The sequence below is a fragment of the Lutra lutra genome, chromosome 6 (assembly GCF_902655055.1).
Source record: "Lutra lutra chromosome 6, mLutLut1.2, whole genome shotgun sequence".
NCBI lineage: Eukaryota > Metazoa > Chordata > Mammalia > Carnivora > Mustelidae > Lutra > Lutra lutra.
In genome coordinates, this window is record NC_062283.1 from 95798460 (window position 1) to 95823347 (window position 24888).

Below are 24888 nucleotides of genomic sequence, written 5' to 3' on the forward strand. Positions count from 1 at the left end.
ACACCCTGAGGCTATTTCCTTTTGACAAGTCCCAGAAACTCTTATCATAATGGGGATTGAGAGCAAACACTGGAGGTCAGACGTCTGCTGCAGGGGTTCTTTAAAAGAGCCCTTTTGAGTCCTTTCTAAAGAGAAAAATAAAAATCAGGAAATGCCCAGGGGCAAACACTACTTGTCAAGTCTTACTGTCACCACAGAAAGGAGTCACATGTTCAGAATTTTTCCTCTATAATTGAAACCTTTGTCTCTCAACTGAAGACAAGGTATTTCAGGCTATGCTGATTGTGTCTGTGGAACAGCCTTTTTACCACCTTAGAGTTAACTGTCTTCCAGTTTTTATCAAGAATGTCTATTACACAGTTTCATTTGGATACTGGGCAGTGGGAAAATTAGTATTTTAATATAATTATATAGAAAGTACTTGCCACGCTGCAGCCCATTCCCACATTCTTCTGCTCTTACTTCCATTATTAATGTCTAACTTCCATTATTTCATCAATGTCTTATATATTCATTCTAGAAAACAGCAGAGTATAGAAATAAGTGGAAAAAAAAACACACCACCTGTGGAAACACTACTCTTGTTATCCTGGCTAATATTTTGGTGTGTGATATTTTGCTGTATATTAGAAAACATTCTAATTCTTTTTTATGCAAATATATGCGTGTAAATTTGCATTAATTATTTTAAAATAAGACCATCCTATATATACACTTATATATATAGCATCTGTTTTCAATAGAATGTTATAACCATATTTTCAAAGTATAATCTGATATTAAAATTCTTAATGACTATGCAGTATTCTCAAGTTATGTTACATCATTAATCATTTAGTCTATTCTGTACTGTTTAATATGTTAGTTAGATACCAGTTAAGATATTTCAGTTAAGACTGGGTATTTTTCTGGTAACAATTAACTCCTGAACTGCAGCAGCTTTAAAACAAAATTTCTTTCTTGTCACGATTCATGGCCGTGGTGGGTTCCCCAGGGGCTCTGCTGCATTTTGCCTGCATTTCAGGATCCTGGCTAATACAACAGCTACTGTCAGTTTTCCCTTTGCCTTAAGAGAGGCAGACAGGGTTCTGTGTTAGTTTGCTTGGGTAATAAAGTTCTGCTCCTCACAAATGATTGGCCAGGATGTGTGGTGTGGCCCCACCCAGCTCCAAGAAAGCAAGCAAGTATGGCATGCAATGGAAATGTTTTTACTTTGACATTTTAACTTTTTTATCTTCAAATTTTCCCATGTGGAATTTTAGGCTTTTTATTCATAAGCAGTTTTACTACCAACTTTCTAGCTCAGTACTGAATATTATTACTAAGGCAAAAATGAATATAGTTAAGTTCAAATTTGTACTTTTCTGACCATTCAAATTATAAATATGTATGTATTATATACATAATTTCCTTTTGTGATTATAAAGACAATTTGGAAAGCATACAAAATATTTTAAAAGAACAAAAATATTATCTATGATGCTATTAACCAGAAAAAAAAAAATGCAATTCACATTCGGCATTTATTTTCCAGTACTTAAAGAAAACTTCTAATAATTGAGATCACATCATTGATCAAAATGTTGTATCATTCTTTTTTTTTAACCTATAGGCATTTACTATTATAAAAATTTTTGTAGATATAACCTTAATGATAGTGTAGGGCAGCAAGAATTGCTTTCCCCTGAAAGGTCCTTCTATCTGCACTAGGAATTAAAATGTAATAGATTAACAGGAGAAAATCAAATTTAACAGTGGGCATTCAGAGAATCCACACAGACATGGAAATTCCAAAGACAGGCAAAAGGAGATAATATATGTCATTCTGCATAAGGAGAATGGGGCAAGGGATCTGGGACTTCAAATGGAAAAGAATGCAATTCATAGGAAGCTGAAAAAGAGTAAATGTTTGGTAAACAGATGTTTGCCCTGCCACATAGATTCGTTATTCAGATTCAATTTATCTCTGATAACAACCCTTATTCTGGAAAGACCCTCAAATTTAGATTCTTTTATGTAGTTAAGGGACTGGCAAAAGCTTCTCTTGAACCCTTAGGGTCTTGATTACCTTCAGGTCAAAATAAGTCTCATGACATAATTGTCCATTCTAGAAAGCCCCTTGGCCCATACAGTGGCAAAATATTCCATTATATTGAGGAGGGAGCAGAAGGCACAGTGAGGACAAAGCATAAGCAGATACCCTGCAACCCCCCCCCCCAACCCCCTTTCCTGGGTAGAACCAGAAATCTCCCAACTAAATATTAATGCCTTGCTAGAAGGGAAAAAAACCTTAAACTTGACAATGGCAAAGCTTCAGATATCTGGGTTATCTCTTAGGTCCTCTTTAGCATATGAAAGTTCTTTTGAAACCTCCCTTTTTCTTACTTCTCCTAACCCCACAGTATATAATCAGCCCTTCCTCAAGACTGAGGGTGCAGCATGTCTTTCTGCCCATGGGTCCTGTCCCTGTGCTTTAATAAAACCACCATTTTACACCAAAGATGTCTCAAGAATTCTTTTTTGGTCATGGGCTCTGGAGCTCACCCCACCGAACCTCACTTACATTCCCAAACCCCATCAATATGACCATGCAAAATGAGTTTCCCAAATATTAAATATTTGGGGTGCTTTTAGAAATAAATCATATAACAATTTGTATTAATGTTTTATGCACAGGTTTTTAGATGTCTTTCTGATTATTTCTGTATAGAAGTCTTAAATGTGTAAAACAAAGTATACATATTCTTAAATTTTCTGGTACTTGTTTACAAATTGTTTCCTTAAAAAAAGAGATAGATGAGAGTGCTTATTTCACTCAACACAGACAACCCTTGAGTATTCTCAAAAATACGCAAATGAGATTAATAAAAATGAAATAAATGGTTTTAATTTCCTAGATTAGTCAATTGTTATATGCTTTTAAGCAATTTGTGTGTCCTCTTTTATGAATTATTGCTTATAACCTTTGCACGTTAACAATGGAACAGTAAGGTCCTAGTATTTTCCTGTTAGTATGGTGTGAGTGCTTTACATCTGAAAAATGCTAAGCAGGTGTCATAGTGGAGGCAAACATTTCCCTAGATTGTTGATTGTTTTTTTTTCTTAAAGTTTGCTTTAAAAACCCATTCAGGTCACAGCTTCCGCCCAGACAGGGATGGTGGTGTCACCCCCTCCCCATCAGCAATGAGATGACACTCATAGGCCCTGTCCCCTCAGCCATGGGCTGGCTTCTGGGAAGAGGGACGGTAGGGGCTGAGCCAAGTCTCGCTGAAGGCTTATGGGCCTTCTCTACTCCCCCATGCTTCTGGCCTAGGCAAGAACAGGAGGCCACCAATGGCCCACACCTTGCTTATGGGCCTGCACTCTGGATCTGGCAGGCTATTCTGCCCAGGCTGGCTTCCCTCTACTGCCTGGCTCTGTGCTGCCTCTGACTCTGAGGTATTGTTTTCCTTCTGATGGATATGTCTGTTCTAGGGAGAGTGGCCAACACAGCAGAGAACGGGATGCTGTCCCAGCCCACCCGAATGGGTGAGGATGGAGGTAGAGGACTCCTTAATGTGGCCCTCCCCACAAGTTCCTCCTGGGGAAGGGTATGGACAGATTTGACATGAACTTGGAGCCATGAAGGGGCAAAGAGGAAGGTGATGGTCATCTTCTGGAAGGCAAGTGTGAACACTGATCAAAGGACCACAGCCCAGGAGATGCAGTCTGAAGGCGAGGGATCAGAGCACTGCTGGGAGGCTACCAAGCAGAACAAGATGCTTTCTGCACCACGAACCCTAAAAGAGTCATGGGATAGATGTAAAGTTCTTAAAAAAAATAATGAGGAAACACACAAGTCCTCAAGAACTTCAAAAAGGACTAAACTAGAATCAAGCAGGCACTTTTCCTCCTCTCCCAGTGCAAACACCTGTCCCACTTCCCAAGGTTCCTGTGGTAGACCACAACATGCCCCTCCTAGAATCCTTCCTAGAAAAGCCCATGAAATATACCAAAAAATTATCCTTTACGAGAACAACAACAACAAAAACCCTGACAATATCATATGTTGGCAAGAATATGGAAAAACTGAGACTCATTGCTGGTAGTAAGATAAAGCAATTAATTTGGAGAATCACGTGGCAGGTCTTAAAAATTTAAACACACATATACCCCATGATCCAACAATTCCACTTCCAGATGCTTACCCAAGGGAAACAAAAATGATGTCCACATAAAGACTTGCACACAAATGTTCACAGCAGCTTAATTCACAATAGCCAAAAACAGTCTAAATGTCCATCAAAATAAGATGGGATAAGCAAACCATGGTACATTTATTCAGCACAACACTACTGAAAAATGAAAAGGCTTACTGATAGAGCAGCAGTTTCGATTATCAAAACACTGATTTGACCAAAAAAGGCAGATACAAAGGATTACTTACTGGATGATTCTTTTTAGATATATAATGTCTAAGAAAATATAAAATTTATCTATGGGGATGAAAGTCAGAATATGGCACTGTTGGGGTAAAATGACTGAAAAATGGAATGAGGTCAATTCCTGGGGTGATGGCAATGTTCTTCGTTACGTTCTGGTTTGCTAATTGCACAGGCACATGCAATTGCCAAAACTCATTGACCTAGACACTTAAGATTCTGTGCATTTTACTCCATGTAAAGCACATTTCAATAAAATAAACTGAGATACTAAATCCATTATTCAAAAAGAAATTCTTTTGTAAACACTGAATCCACCTACAAATATCTATACTTATTAGACTTCCCTCAACACTTACATGCCATTGAATCATGTTCATTGGAACTATGCTCAAATAAAAGGCACTCATCAGTTCAAAGTGTACATCATAACAGAGTACATGTATTTGGATGCAAAAAAAAAAAGTAAAAGGCATTTTCCTTCATTTGCAAAATTACCTATAAACGTGCTGGCAAGTTGCTCAATTTATTGGCTTTCATTTCAACTGAAGAGACTTTATTATGTACGTCATATCTATTCCGGTTTTTTTCACTTACAAAATATTTTCTCCTAGACAAGAGTGCTTTTATCGAGTTGAACGAAAATACCATGTAGATATTGTGTCAGAAAGAAACTCTCTGTCCTGCAAAATAGTCCACCAGGGTAGATTTTCTTTCTTAAAATCGTGTCATATAAAATACTTGTGATCATATGGGGCATAATTCAGTAGCAGTTTACATCATAAAGGATAATTAACAAAATAAATCAGTGATGTCTCTTGCTTTATGCCTGCCCCAGTGGGTACACAACTTGGATTAAGAATTATTCATGTTTAAACCTAAGAGAGGATGAAAACACCAAAAATACATTTTTTAAAATCAGATTTTCTTTGATACAGTCTATGAGGTTACTTTTTTGAGATAGCAATTTACCTAAGAGGTTACTTCTTTTTAACATAAATATTTGAATAGAGCTTCAATTTAGCTACCTTCTGCAAAGAGGACTAGTTTTCTTTGGCAAGGAAGAGTATCTCAGAACTCCTTTCAAAAGAAAACCATTGGGAAATAGATGTGCATGTATGAGAGGCTTTACAATTTTTGTTAAAAACAAAACTATCTCTAGACAGTCCCACTTACAAAATATTTCTATAAGTCACATTTTTATAATAATAGGGGAAATGGAATTGGAGGTTGAAGAATGGGAAAAATAAAACAGAAGTGTTTTTGAATTGCTGTCTTAAAAGTGATAAAGGACATTGAAGTAAAGCAAAACTTGGAATTTCATTCTGATTCTCCAGTGTGGTTAAAAGCAGGAACAAATGAAGCCAGGTACAGAATGTCTTGCTTTATTCTGATGTATTGTTGCCTAAAATCATAGGCAACAATACAGCAAGGTAACATCAGGAGCTACTTGAGAAATTGGGGTATATGTATTTACTTCTGTATGTGACAAATAAGAAGGCACAACTAAGAAATATTCTCTTAACTATCATAAATAAAGTATATAAAGTAAATTATATCAACAGGTCTATTTTTTTAAAAAATGTTTTTTAAGTACAATCTACACTCCCAACTTGGGGCTCAGACTCATGACCTCAAGATCAAGAGTTGCAGGCCCTATTGGCTAAGCCAACCAGATGCCCCATTTTATGTTTTTCAAATTAATAAGACATATTTATGGTAATTAATACAACAATGCATGCATAAATAATAGTTGATACATTCCTTCTCCCTCTCAAGTAACCAAATTTAGATGAGTGTCTTAAGGTCGCATTCTGCCAGAAGCAAATCCTGAGATAATTCAGGTGGAAGTGATTCATTCAAGATTTACTCCCAGGAAAAACCAGTAAGAAAAGGGGGAAATGGGATAGGAATTGGGAAGAAGCCAGGTGAGGTCTTCTGTAATTTCAGGGCAAGTCCTAAACTCTACCTTCTTTCAGAAATCTTTGGAGTATAAAATTATGCCTGGAAACTAAGGCTTTATACTCAGCTCAGTACAAAAGCCCATGGGGGTATATAACTCTCAAGTATTTCCAGTACTCTTAAGAATGAGTTAGCTTCAATGCCCAAAGTAGTTTTCTCAGTGTCACAGATGAGGTCTTAGCAGCAAAGCATCCCAAAGCTGGGATGGGTAGGACAGAGCTAAGAGAAAAAGCATCTAGGTGGGGAAAACACATTGCCTGCTTACACCTGGAATCTATTATTTTATACCTTTAGCCATGCGTATACAAATATGTATGTATATGTGTGTGATACAGGCACACGCATGTACATGCATGTGATATGTACATGTGTGTACATAGATGTGGTGCGTGCACATCATGTGCTTATAGATGCACATGTGTGCATACATGAGATACATGTACATGTACACACACCTGTACATGTATGTATGTATATGCCCACATATGTAATGTATGTACATGTATACATGCTTGTACATGTGTGTGTCTATGTACATATTTTATATGTACATGTATATAAATATTTGTGTTTCTAGTATTTGTGTGTATGTATATATGTATACACACACACCTTTGTGTTTCTGTTATTAAGAAATGAAATATATTATTCACTGTTTGTTAATGTCCTTTTCTCACTAATTCATCCTGAACAGATATATTTGTCCAGTTCAATAGATGTAGCACTAATTCTTGTTTTCAATAGCTATATAACACTCCATAATTTGAATGCATTATAATGAATCCAGCTATTCCTTAACTAATGACCATTTAGTTCTGTTGTTCTTGTCACCACAGAGAATGGAGCGATTGAAAAATAAACCAAAAAAACCACCTTAATTTCTGTAGGATGCCATTTCAAAAAATGAAACTGCTAAATCGAAGGTATGCCTGTGTCTTTATAATTTTCACAGATATTGCCAGATTTCTTTTCTTTTCCAAATAGAGAAATCTGCCTGCCTAGCAGTTGTGAGTGAAGATGCCTGCTTCCCTACGTGGTCACCAGCAGCATGGTGTCACCCTTCAAAATTATTGCTGATACAATAGATGGGAATGGTAGTACATTGTTGCTTTGGTTTTCATTTCCTTGACTAGTAGAGATCTTGAGCATATTTTCCCATGTTTACTGGCCATTTGGACTTTTTTCTTGAATTGCCTATGCATGTACTTGTCTCATTTTTCCATTGGGATTAATTTTCTGATAAATTTGTAGGTGCTTTTTATAAATCAGGGTCATAAAGTCTTCTCTTTCCTGTGTCTTATGAATATTTAATCCGGTCTATCATTAAAAAGATAAAACAAAGGATCCTAAGTTTTGTTTAGCCAAAAATATCTTTCTTTCTTTTAAGACCTCTGTGGTTTCTACTATGTCTAAAGTTATAAAAAATATTTAAAAATATGTACAATAAATAAATAATAAATATATATATTTGGTTTTGGTTTTGTCTTAAAGATTTATTTGAGAGAGCACAAACGCACATGCAAGCATGCAGGCATGAGTTGGGGGAGGGGCGGAGGGAGAGACTCTTCAAGCAGACGCCCTGCTGAGTGTGGAGTACCCCCGCCAGGGGCTCAATCCCTCAACCCTGAGATCATGACGTGAGCCAAAAGCAAGAGCCAGACACTTAACTGACTGAACCACCAGGCACCACACACACACACACACACACACACACACACACACACACACTATATATTTATATTTAAAATCTACATAAGTATTTTCTTGACAGAGGTATGAATTTTTTTCTACTATAATGATGATAAATTATTTTAGCACCAATATTTTCAACATTTTCCATTGAAACAAAATGCAAACCTTGTAATTCATTAAAGTTTCAAGTACTCATACTGATTTCTGGGCTTACTCATTGGTTTGCGTATTCCTATATCAACAAAAATATAAAAATCAGTATGGTTACTGATGTGATTTGCAGTGTATCATTCAAGGCAAGCATGCAATTATATTTTTAAATTGCATAATTTCCTATTTTCAACATTTTTCAATATGAAATTTAATTACTTAATATTATTCCAAAAATGTCAATATTGATTGAACTTTTGTTAAATATATCTATTAATGTGGGAAGAATTCACATTTTTATGATACTAAGTTCTTAAAATATTTTGCAACACAATTAATTTATTACAATAAAGGTTTACAGTTTTCTTCATAGAGATCTGACACAATTCTTGAAAAATTTATTTTGAAATATTTTTTAGTCTTTGGCACAATTGTAAAGGTAATTTTTTTCAATTTCCATTTATAACTAAATATTGTCCAAATTATTGATTTTAGTAGTGAATGCTCTAGGTATAGAAGACTATCATTTGCAATTACAAATAATTTGGGGGCACTGAGCTCAAGACTCTTGGCTTCAGCTCGGGTTATGATCTTAGTTGTGAGATCGAGGCCAGCGACGGGCTTCGTGCTGAGCATTGAGTCTATTTAAGATTCTCTCTTCTCTTCTTCTGCCCTGCCCCCACGTGCTCATGCTCTCTCTTTCTCTCTAAAATAAATAAGCAAATCTTTTAAAAAGATACTTTGACCTTTTTTCCTAATTTTTGTATGGATTTTCAAAATTTTCATATTAATGAAAATTGTTGTTGAAATAATGCTTTATAAGGGGTATCCTTGAACTTCAATTTAAAAGCCTTCAATGTTTTAGTTATTTTGATACCTACTATTACTTTTTGGTGGTCTTTATCATCTTGAGTTTATTTTTATCCTTAGAATTTCTATTAGGAATGCTGAATTTCTGTAAACACCTTTCAGTTACTATTGATACCATCCACATATTTTTTCTCCCTTTAATATATTGATGTAATAAATTATGTTGACAGATTCTTAATGCTGAAGGATCTTTTGTATTCCTAGGAGAAGTCTTATTAACACATCGTGTATTTTTCTTTCGGTAAACTAGATTTGATTTATTAATATTCTATTTATATTTGGAAGAAATGTATTTTTCTAAGGTATATTTATAACTAGAGAAATTTTTCCATATTTTCTATGTTCTAGAATCGCTTAGTCATTCTGTCTCAAGGACTTCTTATCTAAGCATCCAATTCGTCCTGATTCTTTAGTGCTGAGGAGGGACTGAGATTGGTGTTCATAATAGCCATAACACTTTTCCTCCCCCTGTCTGTCCTTGCCCATTGTCTTCATCCTTTTAGTATTGGGGGGGGGGGGGGCAGAGAGAGAGAGAGAGAGAGTCCTGAGATTATTTTCCCATATAACTGTACGAGATGTTAGGTAGTCCATAATGACTCCTTAAGTATCAAGATCCGGAGGGAAAATTATAAAACCTTAATTTTCTTCTTTCAGTTATGTATGGCTTGCAAACATGTAAGTGCTAACAAGGGCAAGTAAAATCTATGCTAAGAACATTTCAAGAAAGAGGTGTAACACTTCTTTAGAAAGATCCCTGTTGTAGATTAGAATTCTGGGAAAGCAGTCTCTGAGATGGAAGTTAGTTCTCTGGGAGTAATTGCTGAAGAGATTGGGCAAAGGGAAAACATGGCTTAGGATTCCATGTCAATAAAGGCATAAACTGACTTTACAGCAAGCAGTCTGTGGAGTTGTCAGTTGGGGCAAGGAGGCTAGTCTTCACACTCCCTCACTGACCAGGCATAGGAGGCAGGCTGCCTCAGAAAAAGTGGCGGAAGTCACTCTTCAACAGAAAGCAGTCCCTGGGAAATGTTCTCAGCTAACAGAGCTCCCAATGTCTCTCAGTCCTGAAGAGAGATTTTGGTAGTGCTTCATAGTATCCACCATAATTAACAAGAGGCAAAAATGATAGTTCTAGCTACCACTTTTCTTCCCCCTTAATTTAGTAGAGGAAAGATCTTCACATTGGAAAGTATCCTCGTTTGGGCTGCAATAATGAGGAACCCATAGATTGGGTGATTTATAAACAACAGAAATGTATTTCTCATAGCTCTGGAGGCAGGAAGTCTGAGGTCAGAGGGCCAGCACAGTCCAGCCTCTTCTGCATCGTATATTTTCATTATATATCATCACGTGGTGGAAAGAGAGCAAAAGAACTCTCTGGCGTCCCTTTATAAAAGCACTAAACTCATCCTTGAAGGCTCCATCTTCATGACCTAATCACCTCCCAAAGGCCCAAATTTCTAATACTATCATGTTGGGGGGTAAGATTGCAACATATTAATTTGGGGGTGCAAGGGGGAGGAGTGGGGTCACAAATATTTCCTTAACAGAAAGTTAAGGATAAACCTCGTAAAGAAAAAGATGAAGAGATAAGAGAACAACTAGGTCTCCACAGAAACATAAATCTTATCTAGAGGAGTTAAGGATACACGGACAGGAATCCTGAACCACTATTAATAATCTTTTCAGTATTGAGAAAAATATAATTGATATCTTATTAATAAATGTTTTTTAAAGTTTTTAAGTGAAACAAAAAATTAATTTAGAGTCCTACTAAATAGTAAGAGCTTTTTGTTAAAGAATTGCAGAATAGTTTTGAAAATCACTTATCCTCATTTGGAAAAAAAAAATGTAGAAATCACTAGAAACTGGTGTATGGTGTATGACTCCAAGAACAAATGATATTATGTTTCTAGGGAGTTGCTAAGGATAGAGAGGTCCTTGCCTTTGAGTAACTTCCTGTCTAATAAGATAACTAGGGTTTTGTTTTTTTTTGTTTTTTGTTTTTAAAGACTTTATTTATTTATTGAGAGAGGAGAAAGGGAGAGTGTGTGAGTGGAGAAAGGGGCAGAGAGAGAGGCAGACAGTTCCTTGAGCAGGGAACCCAATTCCAGGCTTAATCCCCAAACCCCAGAATGATGACCTGAGCCGAAGGCAGATACTTAAATAACTGAGCCACCCAGGTGCCCCAAGATGACCAGTTTTTTGACCGAATAACTCAGATTGTATATTTGGTTTGGGATCTTATAATTTAGCTCTGCCTTAAAAAAAAAAAAAAAAAAAAAAAAAAAGTTCCTTCATAAATGATGTTAACATTGTATTCAGGCCATTTATTCAAGTTTTGTTTTATATAAACATTCAAACAAAGTTACCAAGTGGGTGGGATTGAGTTTGTTTTTAATGTTACATTGCAAATATCACCAAACACACAGGCTGCACTTGATTTCCATGACATTGGATGCAATATTTTCTTATTTCAAAACTTTTTTTCAGGCGAGAATTGAGCATAATAAAAAATTATCAAAATGATGGACTTTCTGTACTCAGACTTTCCAGTCTTATAAACCTTGATAATATTTAGAACCATGAATAGTGTGAATTTTCCCATTTTCATCTGTGTAACAACCCATTGTTTGCTATACGTGAATCTGGGTTTTTTTTTCTACTTTTCATTATTCCAGGTTGTACACTGGTTCTTGCCCGTTAATATTTCTCACTCAATATTTCTTTATATTCTCCTCTCAGTCTCCTTTTAGCTTGAAATCAAGGATTTTAAATTTAGTGTAAAGTTTAAACTCTTATAAACAGAACTATACCCCTGGGAGACTTCATTTATATCTCTAATGCTTCCCAATTTCTACTGTTTTATTGGTTACTAAATTAATAACCTACATTAGTACTACATTCAATAGCAGATTCTTGAAAATATAAACAGGAGTTAAGGGAAAGGTATGATCTACTGCAATCTATATTCAATTACTAAATAGCAAAATATCCAAGGTAGTTATAATTAATATAATCAATGTGTTTAGCTCAGCATTCTGCACAGAGAACCCACTCAAAACCTATGTTGAACAAATAAATGAGTTCATTAAAGCAGTTCCTGCTATTACTACTCTTTATGAACACTATTGATTTTTAGTCTGTGCTATTTTGTAACAAAACTGTATTTAAAGCAAATAAAAAGCCTTTTGTATAATACAAAAGTATACTCTAAGTAATCCAATTTAAGTTTTCCTGTATTTAGGAAATTTAGCAATTATTTTAAATAGTTCTAAAACCTTTGTCATGTAATAGAGGCTTTGCTAGATATTCTACTGTGACTATGAGCTGTTTAAATTGTATTGTTATAAGTAGAAAAAAAATGAGGTTTTGGTATTTTTTTTAAGTTCTCCACATTTAATAACCAAGTTTAGAACACTTAATAAGTCTTAAGTATAGCCATTTGTCTGACCTAAATATGTGCCCTAGCAAAAAGGAAATTAAAAGACCATATCCAGATAAAAATCTAAAAGGATGGGGGTTTGGTTTGGAGAGCTTCTGGCATGGAGGTCCTCCCCTTTGCACCTGTGAAGAAACTTTAGTACAGAGGTGAGAGTAGCCTTTATATGTTTCTTATATTCCTTAGTCTACATGAAATGTGAAAAAAAAAACATAATCTTAATCTGCTCTCTGTACACTCCCCTCTTCCCTATATCTCTCTTTAAGCATACATTCAACTTCAGTTAGAGAAAGATTTGCTTTAGCAGGCGCCTGGTTGGCTCAGTGGGTTAAGCCTCTGCCTTCGGCTCAGGTCATGATCTCAGGGTCCTGGGATCCCTGCTCAGCCGGCAGCCTGCTTCCCCCTCCCCCTCTCTCTGCCTGCCTCTCTTCCTACTTGTGATCTCTGTCAAATAAATAAAATAAAATAAAATAAAATAAAATAAAATAAAATAAAATAAAATATATCCAGATATGCTGTGTCATTGCAGGTAGGGGGATTTAGGGATAGTTAGAAAGATGAAGACTGGAATCTAGAAGTATGAGCCGTGTATGGAGCAGGCAATCTTACACCAATTTTCATCATCTATCAAAATCAGAGACTTTTTTCCTTGTCTTAGTTAGGATCTTTGAAGTTCCAATACAAACCTACTTAAAGTAACCTAAATTTAAAAAAAAAAAAAAAAAGAAGAAGAAGAAGAAGAAGAAAAGGAGACTTTCTTAGACTACTAAGATACTTCAGGGCATCCAGAGCCTCACAGAGGACCAAAAGCAGGAACAGAAAAGTTATCAGGTACGCAGTTGGTTTATGGGAATTCTTGGCCAAAACACAGCAGAAATACCCCTTTTTAACTAAACCACAAATGAAGTAACTGTTTCCTTTACAAAGAGTTAGTGATTTAGAACTGTAAGAAATAGACTGTTGTCCCAGGAGTTTTTCAACAGGAACCACTTCATTATCTTCTCAGAATAGTATTATAAAATCAACAGTATTCTCAAGAGAACATCTACTCATTGGGACAAAGACCTTTCTTCACCAAATTTTCTACCTCCTGATCTTTAGGGACAAGAGAGGTCTGTGTAATAGGAATACCATGGAACCTCCCCAGACTTTCTCAACAAAGATCAGGTTTGTGGCCCACACATGGGGGACTAAAGCCAATATTCTTCAGACTGACTTGCTTCCACCAAAAAAGACTAAGGGCAAGCTTCAGATACCACCCTTCCTTCTTCCTTAAGATTCACTATCAGTCTTGGGGGACAATTTCCTAAGCTCTTTATCCTGTTTTTGACAGATCCCAGAGGAGAGGACCCCATGGCTTAGTGTTTGGTCTTCATTTCCTTTCTGTCTACTCCCATGGTCTGAAGGCCTCAATCAGGTCAGATGGTTTGTATTTGATAGAAGGTGTGAGAAGGATTTCTGCTCCCTCAGTAACAGCAAGGGGGGGGAAGGATAAACCAAAATTATATATGTTACTTTTATAAGACTTTGAAAAAAATGTGGATTCAAAAATTCCAGACATGGAGGAAGTCATCATAGGTGAGCTAAGGGTCACAATAATTTCATTCCTAGAGACAGGTGCATAGTCTGGGTAAAGCAGACAGATGATTGAGAGAGACTATTTAGGATGACAGACACTCGAATACTGGTTTCCTTTCTGGTTGAATGGATTTGACCAGAAAGGAGAACAAGGGAACTTTCAAGGTAATAGAAATCTACTATATTTTTATTTGGTTGTTGGCTACACAGATGTACACATTTTTTCCCACCTCATCAGACTTTGATTTTGAGATTTATGTGTTTCACAAGTAAGTTAAAAACAATAGAGGGGGTTAATTAAAACAAAGATGGCAGAGCCATTAGTGGTTATTGCAGCTTGGTGGTGAGTGCTTGGGGATTGGATATACACTTCTTCTTTACTTGTGTCTTAAAACTTTTCGTAATAAAAGGTTTTTTTAAAAAATCAAATTATGTCACTTTGTTTAAAACCCTCCAAAGGCTCCCCATCCCACTAAGAACAAAAGCCTAGTCCTTGTAACAGCTTACAAAGTTCCAGTGGGCTCCATAAGAACTGGGCCCCCTTGTAATCCTTCTTGACCTCGTTCCTTATTAATCTGTCCCTCACTCATGCCACTGTACCATTCATAACAGCCACTCCAGGCTATTTCTTGAAGGTGCCATCATGTGCCCAAGTTATGCCTGTGCAGTGGTTGTTCATCTCCCTGTTCCTGTCTTTCCCACACACAATGCTGGACAATGCCCTTATTTCCTTTAATTCCTAAAAAAAATCACTTTTTCAATTAAGCCTACCTTAATATCTATACCTAAAAGTGAAAAATTAACCCTTCTCTGCCTTTTGACTTTTTTCCCCAAAGTGGTTATCACTTTTTAACATGCATATACTTTCCATATTTATTATTCCTTGAATGTAAGCTCCATAGGGTAAGGTAGAATGGTGCCTAGAACAGTACCTGACACATAATTGTGTTCCATAAATATTTAGTGGGTGAATGAATACATGATTTCTCAACCTTAGTCTGTAACGCTTCCTTCCTTGATAAGCAGTGAAGGCCCCCTACCCTCTATTTTTCGGGAGTATACAAAGAGTAATTCTGTTGTCTTTGAAATTTTGGGTCACAACCTAGGCCATCCTCCCTTTAAAATCTATTATTAACTTTACTGTCAGGGATGACATCCACTTTACTTTTCTTTGTCAATTGGACATTGAGAGGAGAACTTGTAGAAATATTAGAAAATATTAAAATGCAAATATTCTCATGGCAGAACAAAGCATAAAGAATTGAAAATTTGCTAATACTTTTGTTTTTCTACCTTGTGCATTCATCAGGGTTCTCCAGAGAAACCAAATCAACAGGTGTGGAGGGCAGGGCACAGGAAGGGGGAGAGGGGAGAAAAAAAGAAAGAGAGAGAGAGAGACATAGACTGTGTTATTTCAATAAACTGGCTTATGCAATGTGGAGGTTTGATAATCCACAATATATAGGGTAGACCAGCAGCCTGGGAACTCAGAGGAGACTTGCAGTTTGAAACCAAAAGCAACTGGTTGGTCAAATTCCTTCTTGCTCAGAGGAAATCAATTTTGTGCTAGTAAGGCCTTCAAGTGATTGAATGAGGACCACTCAAATAATGAAGAAAAATCTGTTTCACTAGAAGTCCACCAATTTAAATACTATCTCACCTAAAAATCCCATGAGAGAAAATTAAAATTTAAAAATCCCATAAGAGAATAACATTTAACCAAGTATTCAAGCACCTTCGCCCAGTCAAGTTGACCTATAAAATTAATCTTCACACCTTTTTACAAATTATAGAAAGTGTCCTTGTGGCATAAATTTCAAAACCATATGTTGTTGGCTTTATGGCCCAACTCTCCTAATAAGTTAACCAAGAATACCTTTTTCTCAGATACACAAAAGGATTCAGTCTCTTTCCATATGTATTTCTCCCTGTGTTGCTTTCTTTTTCTTCTTGCTTTCTTTTGTATGGTCTCTCTCTCTCTCTCTCTCTTTTTTTTGTTTTCACTTTTCTTTTTGTGAGGTTTTATGTTTGCTTTTGGGTTTTTGTTTTTGTTTTTTGGGGTTTTTTTGGTTTTTTTTTCCCTCTCTTTTTTTTTCTTTTTTTTTAAATTTTATTTTTTATAAACATATATTTTTATCCCCAGGGCTACAGGTCTGCAAATCGCCAGGTTTACACACTTCACAGCACTCACCATAGCACATACCCTCCCCAATATCCATAACCCCACCCCCCCTCTCCCAACCCCCCTCCATCCATCAACCCTCAGTTTGTTAGGGCATGATACCCTCTAGTTCCATCCATGTCGTCGCAAATGGCAAGATTTCATTTCTTTTGATGGCTGCATAGTATTCCATTGTGTGTATATACCACATCTTCTTTATCCATTCGTCTGCTGATGGACATCTAGGTTCTTTCCATAGTTTGGCTACTGTAGACATTGCTGCTATAAACATTCGGGTGCACATGCCCCTTCGGATCACTACGTTTGTATCTTTAGGGTAAATACCCAGCAGTGCAATTGCTGGGTCATAGGGTAGTTCTATTTTCAACATTTTGAGGAACCTCCATGCTGTTTTCCAGAGTGGTTGCACCAGCTTGCATTCCCACCAACAGTGTAGGAGGGTTCCCCTTTCTCCGCATCCTCGCCAGCATCCGGACTTCAAGCTCTATTACAAAGCTGTCATCATCAAGACAGCATGGTACTGGCACAAAAACAGACACATAGATCAATGGAACAGAATAGAGAGCCCAGAAATAGACCCTCAACTCTATGGTCAACTAGTCTTCGACAAAGCAGGAAAGAATGTCCAATGGAAAAAAAGACAGCCTCTTCAATAAATGGTGTTGGGAAAATGGGACAGCCACATACAGAAAAATGAAATTGGATCATTTCCTTACACCACACACAAAAATAGACTCAAAATGGATGAAGGATCTCTATGTGAGAAAGGAGTCCATCAAAATCCTTGAGGAGAACACAGGCAGCAACCTCTTCGACCTCAGCCGCAGCAACATCTTCCTAGGAACATCGCCAAAGGCAAGGGAAGCAAGGGCAAAAATGAACTATTGGGATTTTATCAAGATCAAAAGCTTTTGCACAGCAAAGGAAACAGTGAACAAAACCAAAAGACAACTGACAGAATGGGAGAAGATATTTGCAAATGACATATCAGATAAAGGGCTAGTGTCCAAAATCTATAAAGAACTTAGCAAACTCAACACCCAAAGAACAAATAATCCAATCAGGAAATGGGCAGAGGGGGCGCCTGGGTGGCTCAGTGGGTTAAGCCGCTGCCTTAGGCTCAGGTCATGATCTCAGGGTCCTGGGATCGAGTCCCACATCGGGCTCTCTGCTCAGCAAGAAGCCTGCTTCCCTCTCTCTCTCTCTCTCTCTGCCTTCCTCTCCATCTACTTGTGATCTCTCTCTGTCAAATAAATAAATAAAATCTTTAAAAAAAATAAAGAAATGGGCAGAGGACATGAACAGACATTTCTGCAAAGAAGACATCCAGATGGCCAACAGACACATGAAAAAGTGCTCCATATCACTCGGCATCAGGGAAATACAAATCAAAACCACAATGAGATATCACCTCACACCAGTCAGAATGGCTAAAATTAACAAGTCAGGAAATGACAGATGCTGGTGAGGATGCGGAGAAAGGGGAACCCTCCTTTTTCCCTCTCTTTTACTCTCTGGTTTTTACTCTATTGCTGTCTTGGTTTTGCTCAAGTTTGTTACATTTGTACATCATCTTTTTTTTTTTCCTTAAGACCAGATTTCTCTGCTTGCTTCTCAATATACAAGGTGACTCTGCAGCCTCAACCTTAAATGTCCTTGCCTATAGCTAACTTTCTATATTCTTTGTATCTCAATACACAATTCCTAGGAAGCCGTCAGCTAGTTCAACTTGGCCAAGTTGTCCAGTTGTACGTGGTTAATTTTTTATTTCTCTAGGACCAGAAGGATGGATATGTGACTTGCTATCTGCTTTTTGGGACTTTGGAAGTAGTCCAAATTTCCTAAGGAAAAAAAGTGTTTCTGCAGAAAGAACACTGTTAAACTAAGAAATCTCTAATAAAGTACTCTTGACTTGGCTAAAGGGTTTAATAATTTAATATAACACTTAAAATAGTACTTAATACAATATTTGTAGATCTTAGATTTTTTTTTTTTTAATTCTAAGAGAGAGAGAGAGAGAGCGAGCACAGGCAGACAGAGTGGCAGGCAGAGGCAGAGGGAGAAGTGGCTCCCTGCCAAGCAAAGAGCCTGATGTGGGACTCGATCCCAGGACGCTGGGATCATGATCTGAGCCGAAGGCAGCTGCTTAACCAACTGAGCCACCCAGGCATCCCTTAATACAATATTTGTAATAATGCACTTGTAACTTAATAGAACAAGGACATTTCTATTATTATTAAGTTTCATTAGTTTTTTTTTACAGCAGTCAAGCCTATGAAAATGGGTAGGAAAGAATACATGTAAGGTCCAATATGACCAAAAAATTAAGTAATAAATTAATGGGAAAATGAAAGAATTTATCATTTATGGAGCATTTATGTACATACTTTTATCCATAGGGGACAGCTCTGTGTGTTTAATATCTTGTTTTCCTGATCTGTTCAGTTGAAGTTGCCTGAGCTTTATCAAGATCTTTGATCTCTCTTTTAAGATCTGGGACCACAATGGCAAAGAGCATCCCTCCTATGTCAATGTATCTTTCCAAGGAAGAATAAAAAATTGCATCTTCCTCCAAATTGCTTTGTAATTGCAGAAGAGAAAGATAGTAGCTTATAAGTGGAGAAAACTGGCTAATGTTTTTTATCCAAGTGATCAACAAAAAGACACTATAATGGAGCAGATCAACATCATGTGTCTCCTGATAGACACACTGAGGACACAGTATTCCTCTGCATTATTCCTGCCCAAAAGACACAAACTGAATGTAATCAGAAGGAAACACTGGATAAATCCAAATGAAGGGGGTTCAAAAATAACTGTCTCATCAGCCTTTGAAAGCTTCAGAGGTCATGAAAGACTAAAGAAGACTGAAGACATCTCCCAGATTAAAGGAAACCAAAGACATGATATTAGAATGCAGTGTATGATCTGGCATTTTCTTTTTCTATAAAAAGTAAAATTGGGATAATTAATGAAACTTGAATAGATCTGCAGATTAGGAAATACTATGGAATCAATATTAATTTCCTGATGCTGATAATTGTATTCTGGGTAAGTGAGAATGTGTTCTTATCCTTAGGAAACCCAGGTTGACATATCTAAAGAGTGATGGAACATCATGTTTGCAAGTTTTTCTCAAATGGGCCAGAAAAATAGTTTACTATAGATAAAGAATATGAAAATGTGCAAATGGGTTAACATTTGGAATATCTGGGTGAATTATTATTTGTATTACTCTAGAAGCTTCTTGGTAAGTACTTAAGTTAAAGTATAAAATTAAAAGGAAAAAATATTTCATCATAGAATCGAACCTACTTTATACCCATATACATGTTTCAGTTATTTTCTATGGTATAAGCCTAGACTGGAGACTTCTATTCCGAGGATATGTGGATTTTCTATTTCAATGTTAAATTACTCTCCAGAGTTGTTTCATCAGTTTACACTCCAGTAGTGCAGAATTCCCAAACTTTCATAACTTTCTTTAAATCTGACACTATTACACTGAAATGTTTAACAGTCTGAAAAGTATAAAATTGTATTTCGTTATTTGATTTGTACTTTTCTGATTCCTCTTATGTTTGAATACATTTTCATGTATTTGTAGACACTCAAGTATTATTTCTCCATGGATTTTCCTTATATTTTGCCCATTGTTAATGTTATTTTCTCTTCTTATTATTGGTGTATATTTCTTTATACACTAATCTTTATTATATACATTGGATGCTTTTTAAAGTATATGCACATGCTTGTCTAAAAATTACATTTGAAGGTCAGAATAAAAGTCTGTAGGCTGAAGAAATCAGTTAAAGCTCACCATGTGCTGTAGAGGATGAAGGCTCAGAGGAAGCCTAGAGTATCACCATGGTCACATAGTGCCAGTTAGACCTATTACATGTCAATAATTGCACTGCTGAATTTTTTAAAATTATCATTAAAGCTTCCTATTTCCTGATTGCAAGTTATGTGGTAAAATAGGCTCAATAATATTGTCAATCCTGGAAATTCGATAGAATAATTCAGTTCTTATCCTGTCTGTTGCCTCCTGCAAGGCATGTTTAAGTATGGCTCCCAGCAGTTTGCAATTTACTTTGGGATTTGCTTTAAAGTACATGTCCCTCCTTCTCACACCTCATGAAAGATTACTACAGAAAACTGGTTTAAACCTGGTGACTGGAATATTTCCGATTTTGAGGGACATAAAAAACCCAGCAGAGTTGTTTTGGAATACAAGCAGGTTGATCTTCATCTCTCCTAAGAGATGTAAATATAATTTAGAAAATTTGATGTCTACAAACTGAATGAAGATTTGCAGAGGACCGTAATGAACATCCTCAACGCTGTACTTCTAAATTAAATATGACATTAATGGGAACCATTTAATGCAGTTCAGCTCTGCTCCACTGGCCATTTTAATTGGATCACTGCTGCGGTGAATGGAAAAGCTGCTGACAGTGTTAGAAAAAGTGGGCTTGCACAAAAGCACCACCTCAGACGGTGGAGCTGAATTTTCATGTATAATCAGTCAAATTCACTCATCAAAGCCCTCTTTCAGAAGTGCAATTTGATTCAGTCATTGGACAAACAAACTGTCTGATTGTCAATTTTATGGCCAATGTTCTAATGACAATAGTCTTTTTCCTGAACCAAGTTCCGTATCTGTTTGCCCAGTGACTTCTAGTTACATCATGTAATTACCACACAGACCTTTCATCCTAAGGCAAGGCTTTCTACCAGTGATCATGAGTATTGAATGAGAATGAGTTAAATAGGAAACTAAAAAAAGATAAAGTTCATTCCAGAAACAGAAATGACTCCAGTAATGTTCCCTTACCATACCAGTGTCTTATGCAGATCATTCTAATCTTTTTTTCTTTTTTAAAAATCCTAAAACAAATTTTTTTCAGCTGTATTGAGATATAATTGACATTGATTATTACATTGATGTGTATAATTGACATTGATTATTCCATTGATACGTTTAAGGTGTACGAAACAATGATTTGATATACATATGTATTATAAAATGATTATCACAATAAGGTTATTTAAGGGGCACCTGGGTGGCTCAATGGGTTAAAGCCTCTGCCTTTGGCTCAGGTCATGATCCCAGGGTCCTGGGATCAAGCCCCACATTGGGCTCTCTGCTTGGCGGGGAAGCTGCTTCCCTTCCTCTCTCTCTGCCTGCTTCTCTGCCTACTTGTGATCTCTGTCTGTCAAATAAATAAATAAAATCTTTAAAAATAATAATAATAAGGTTAGTTAACACATGTGTTAGTTAACACATCCATTACCTCATATACTTAAAAATTATGTGTGTGGTGAGAACATGTATTCTAGTCTCTTTGCAACTTTCAATGTATAACACAATTTTGTTAACTATAGTCACCATGTAGAATATTAGAACTCTAGAACTTACTCATAACTGGAAGTTTATACCCTTTGATCAAGATCTCCTCCAACAAATCCACGTAGTCCTAGGACTACCATTCTACTCTCTGCTTCTGAGTTGTTGTTGTTGTTGTTGTTGTTGTTGTTGTTGTTGTTGTTGTTGTTTAATTCCACAGATAAGTGAGATCATACTTTTTTTTTCTCTGACTTAATTCACTTAGCATAATGCCCTCAAGTTCCATCCGTGCTGTCACAAATGGCATGGATTTCACAACAGATTTCCTTCTTTTTATGTCTGAATATACATATCTGAATATATACTATTATATACACATACCATATTTTCTTTATGCACTTATCTATCAATGGATACTAAGGTTGTTTCTATGTCTTGACTTTTGTGAATAATGCTGCAGTGAACGTGGGGGTGCAGATCTTTTTTTAAAAATATTTTATTTATTTATTTGAGATAGAGGGAGAGGGCGCAAGCAAGAGAGCGGGATGGCGGGGAGCAGAGGGAGAGGCTCTCTGCTGAGCAGGGATCCTAACCTGGGGCTCAATCCCAGGACCCTGGGATCCTGACCTGAGCCTAAGGCAAATGCTTAACCCTCCAGGCATCTGAGCCATGACTGAGGTATCCAGGTGCCCCTTCAGATATCTCTTTGAGATAATGATTTCATTTCCTCCAAGTAAATACCCATAAGTGGAATTGCTGGATCATATGGTGGCTTTATTTTTAATTTTGAAGGAACCTCCACATTGTCTTCCATAGTGGCTGTACCATTTTTTATTCCCACCAACAGTGTGCTAGGGTTCCCGTTTCCCCACATCCTCACTGACATTTACTATTTCTTGTCTAATTTTGATAATAGCCATTCCAACAGTTATGAGATACTATTTTATTGTGATTTTGATTGGCATTTTCCACAATGATTAATGACATTGAACATCTTTTCATGTACCACTTGGATGTTTGTATGTCTTCTTTAGAAAAATGTCTGTACAAGCTCTCTGCCATTTCTCTTTTTTTTCCCTAGTATAATTGAGATCTAATTGACAAACACCCACATTTAAATCAGACTGTTTGCATTCTTGCTCTCAAATGTATGAATTCCTTATAATTTTTAAAATATTAATCCTTTATTAGATATATTGTTTGCAAATATTTTCTCCCATTCCATGGGTTGTCTTTTCATCCTGTTGTTTCTTTTGGTGTGTAGAAGCTTTGCAACGTAATGTAGTCCTACTTGTTTATTTCGCTTTGTTATTTGTGCTTTCAGTATCATATTGAAAAAAATCATTGTTAAAAGCCATGTCAAGGTGTTTTCTTCTAGGATTTTTATGATTTTGGGTCTTACCTTTAAGTCTTTATTCTATTTAGAGTTAATTTGAATAGTATTAGACAGGGAGCCAATTTCATAATAGCCCGTTTAACCAGCGCCACATATTGAAGAGATTACCTTTTCCCCATCAAGGATTCTTGGCTCCCTTGGCAAATGTGAGTTGACCACTGGGGTGTCTGGGTGGCTCAGTTGGTTAAGCATCTGCATTTGGCTCAGGTCAATATCAGGGTCTTGGGATCAAGTCCTGCATTAGGCTCCTTGCTCATTGGAGAGCCTTCTCCTCCCTCTGTGTGCTCGTGCTCTCTCGCTCTCTCTCTCTCTCTGACAAATAAAGTCTTTATAAAAAAATGTGAGTTGACCATATGTGTGTGATTTTGTTTCTAGGTCCTTGATTCCATTTCATTGGTTTAGATGTCTGGTTTTATAGCAGTACCATACTGTTTTCATTACCACAGCTTTGTAGCATAGCTTAAAATAAGAAAATGTATTGTCTCTAAATTAAGAAAGAAAGCCAATTGCTTTAACTATTCAGGATCTTTTGTGGTTTCGTATGAATTTTAGGACTATTTTTCCTACTCATGAAAAACAATGCCTTTGGAATTTTGATAGGGGCTGCATCCAATCTATAGATGGCTTTAGGTAGTACAAGCATCTTAACAATATTAATTTTTTCCAATCAATGAACATGGATATTTTTTCCATTTATTTGTGTCTTCTCCAATTGCTTTCATCAATGTGTTACAGTTTGCTATGTATAGATTTTGTAGCTCCTTGGTTAAATTTATTTCTGAGTGTTTTATTGTTTATGATGCTATTGTGAATGTGTTTGTTTTTCTCTTTGAAAGGTTTTGTTGTTAGTGTATAGAAATGCAACTAATTTTTGTAGGTTGATTTTGTATCCTGAAACTTTATTGAATTCATTTATGAGTCTTTCATTTAGGTTTTTCTATATGTAGGATCATGTTATCTGCAAACAGAAACAATTTTTTTTCTTCCTTTCTAATTTGGATGCTTTTTATTTTTTTCCTAATTGATCTGGTTAGGATTTTCAGCACCATGCTGAGTAGCAATGGTGAGGGCAGGCATCCTTGTCTTATTCCTGATTTTAAAAGAGAATTTTTCAATTTTTCAATTGTCAAAAACAATTGAGGATGATAATGGCTGTGAGCTTTTCATATGAGGTTTTGTTTGTTTGTTTGTTTGTTGTTTTTTGTTTTTATGTTGAATGATGTTCCTTCTATACCCAGTCTGTTGAGAGATTTTATCATGAACGGGAGTTGAATCTTGTCAAATGCTTTTTCTGTATCTATTGAGATTTTAGTGTGATTTTTATTCTTCAGTCTCTTAATGTGGTATATCACACTTTTCAATTTACATAGCAACTTTGCATCCCAGGAATACATCCCACTTGGTCTTGGTGTATCATCCTTTTGATGTGTTTGTGAATTTGGTTTATTAGAGTTTTGTTGAGAAATTTTCCATCTATATTAATCAGGGATTTGGACTGTTCTTTTTTTTATTGAAATATAGTTCATACACAATATTATATTATTTTTAGGTGTACAGCATAGTGATTTAAAACTCTATACATTATGCTATGTTCACCACAAGTGTAGCTACCATCTCATACAATTATTATGAAATCATTGGTTATACTCTTTGTGCTGTAACTTTCTCCCCCATAACTTACACATTCAGTAACTAGCAGCCTGTAGTTTTCTTGCAGTGTCCTTATCTGGCTTTGGTATCAGGGTAATGCTGGCATCGTAAAATGAGTTTAAGAGTATTCCTTTCTCTTCAGTTTTTGGAAGAGTTTGAGAGGGATTGGCATTAATTCTTTAAATGTTTGGTAGG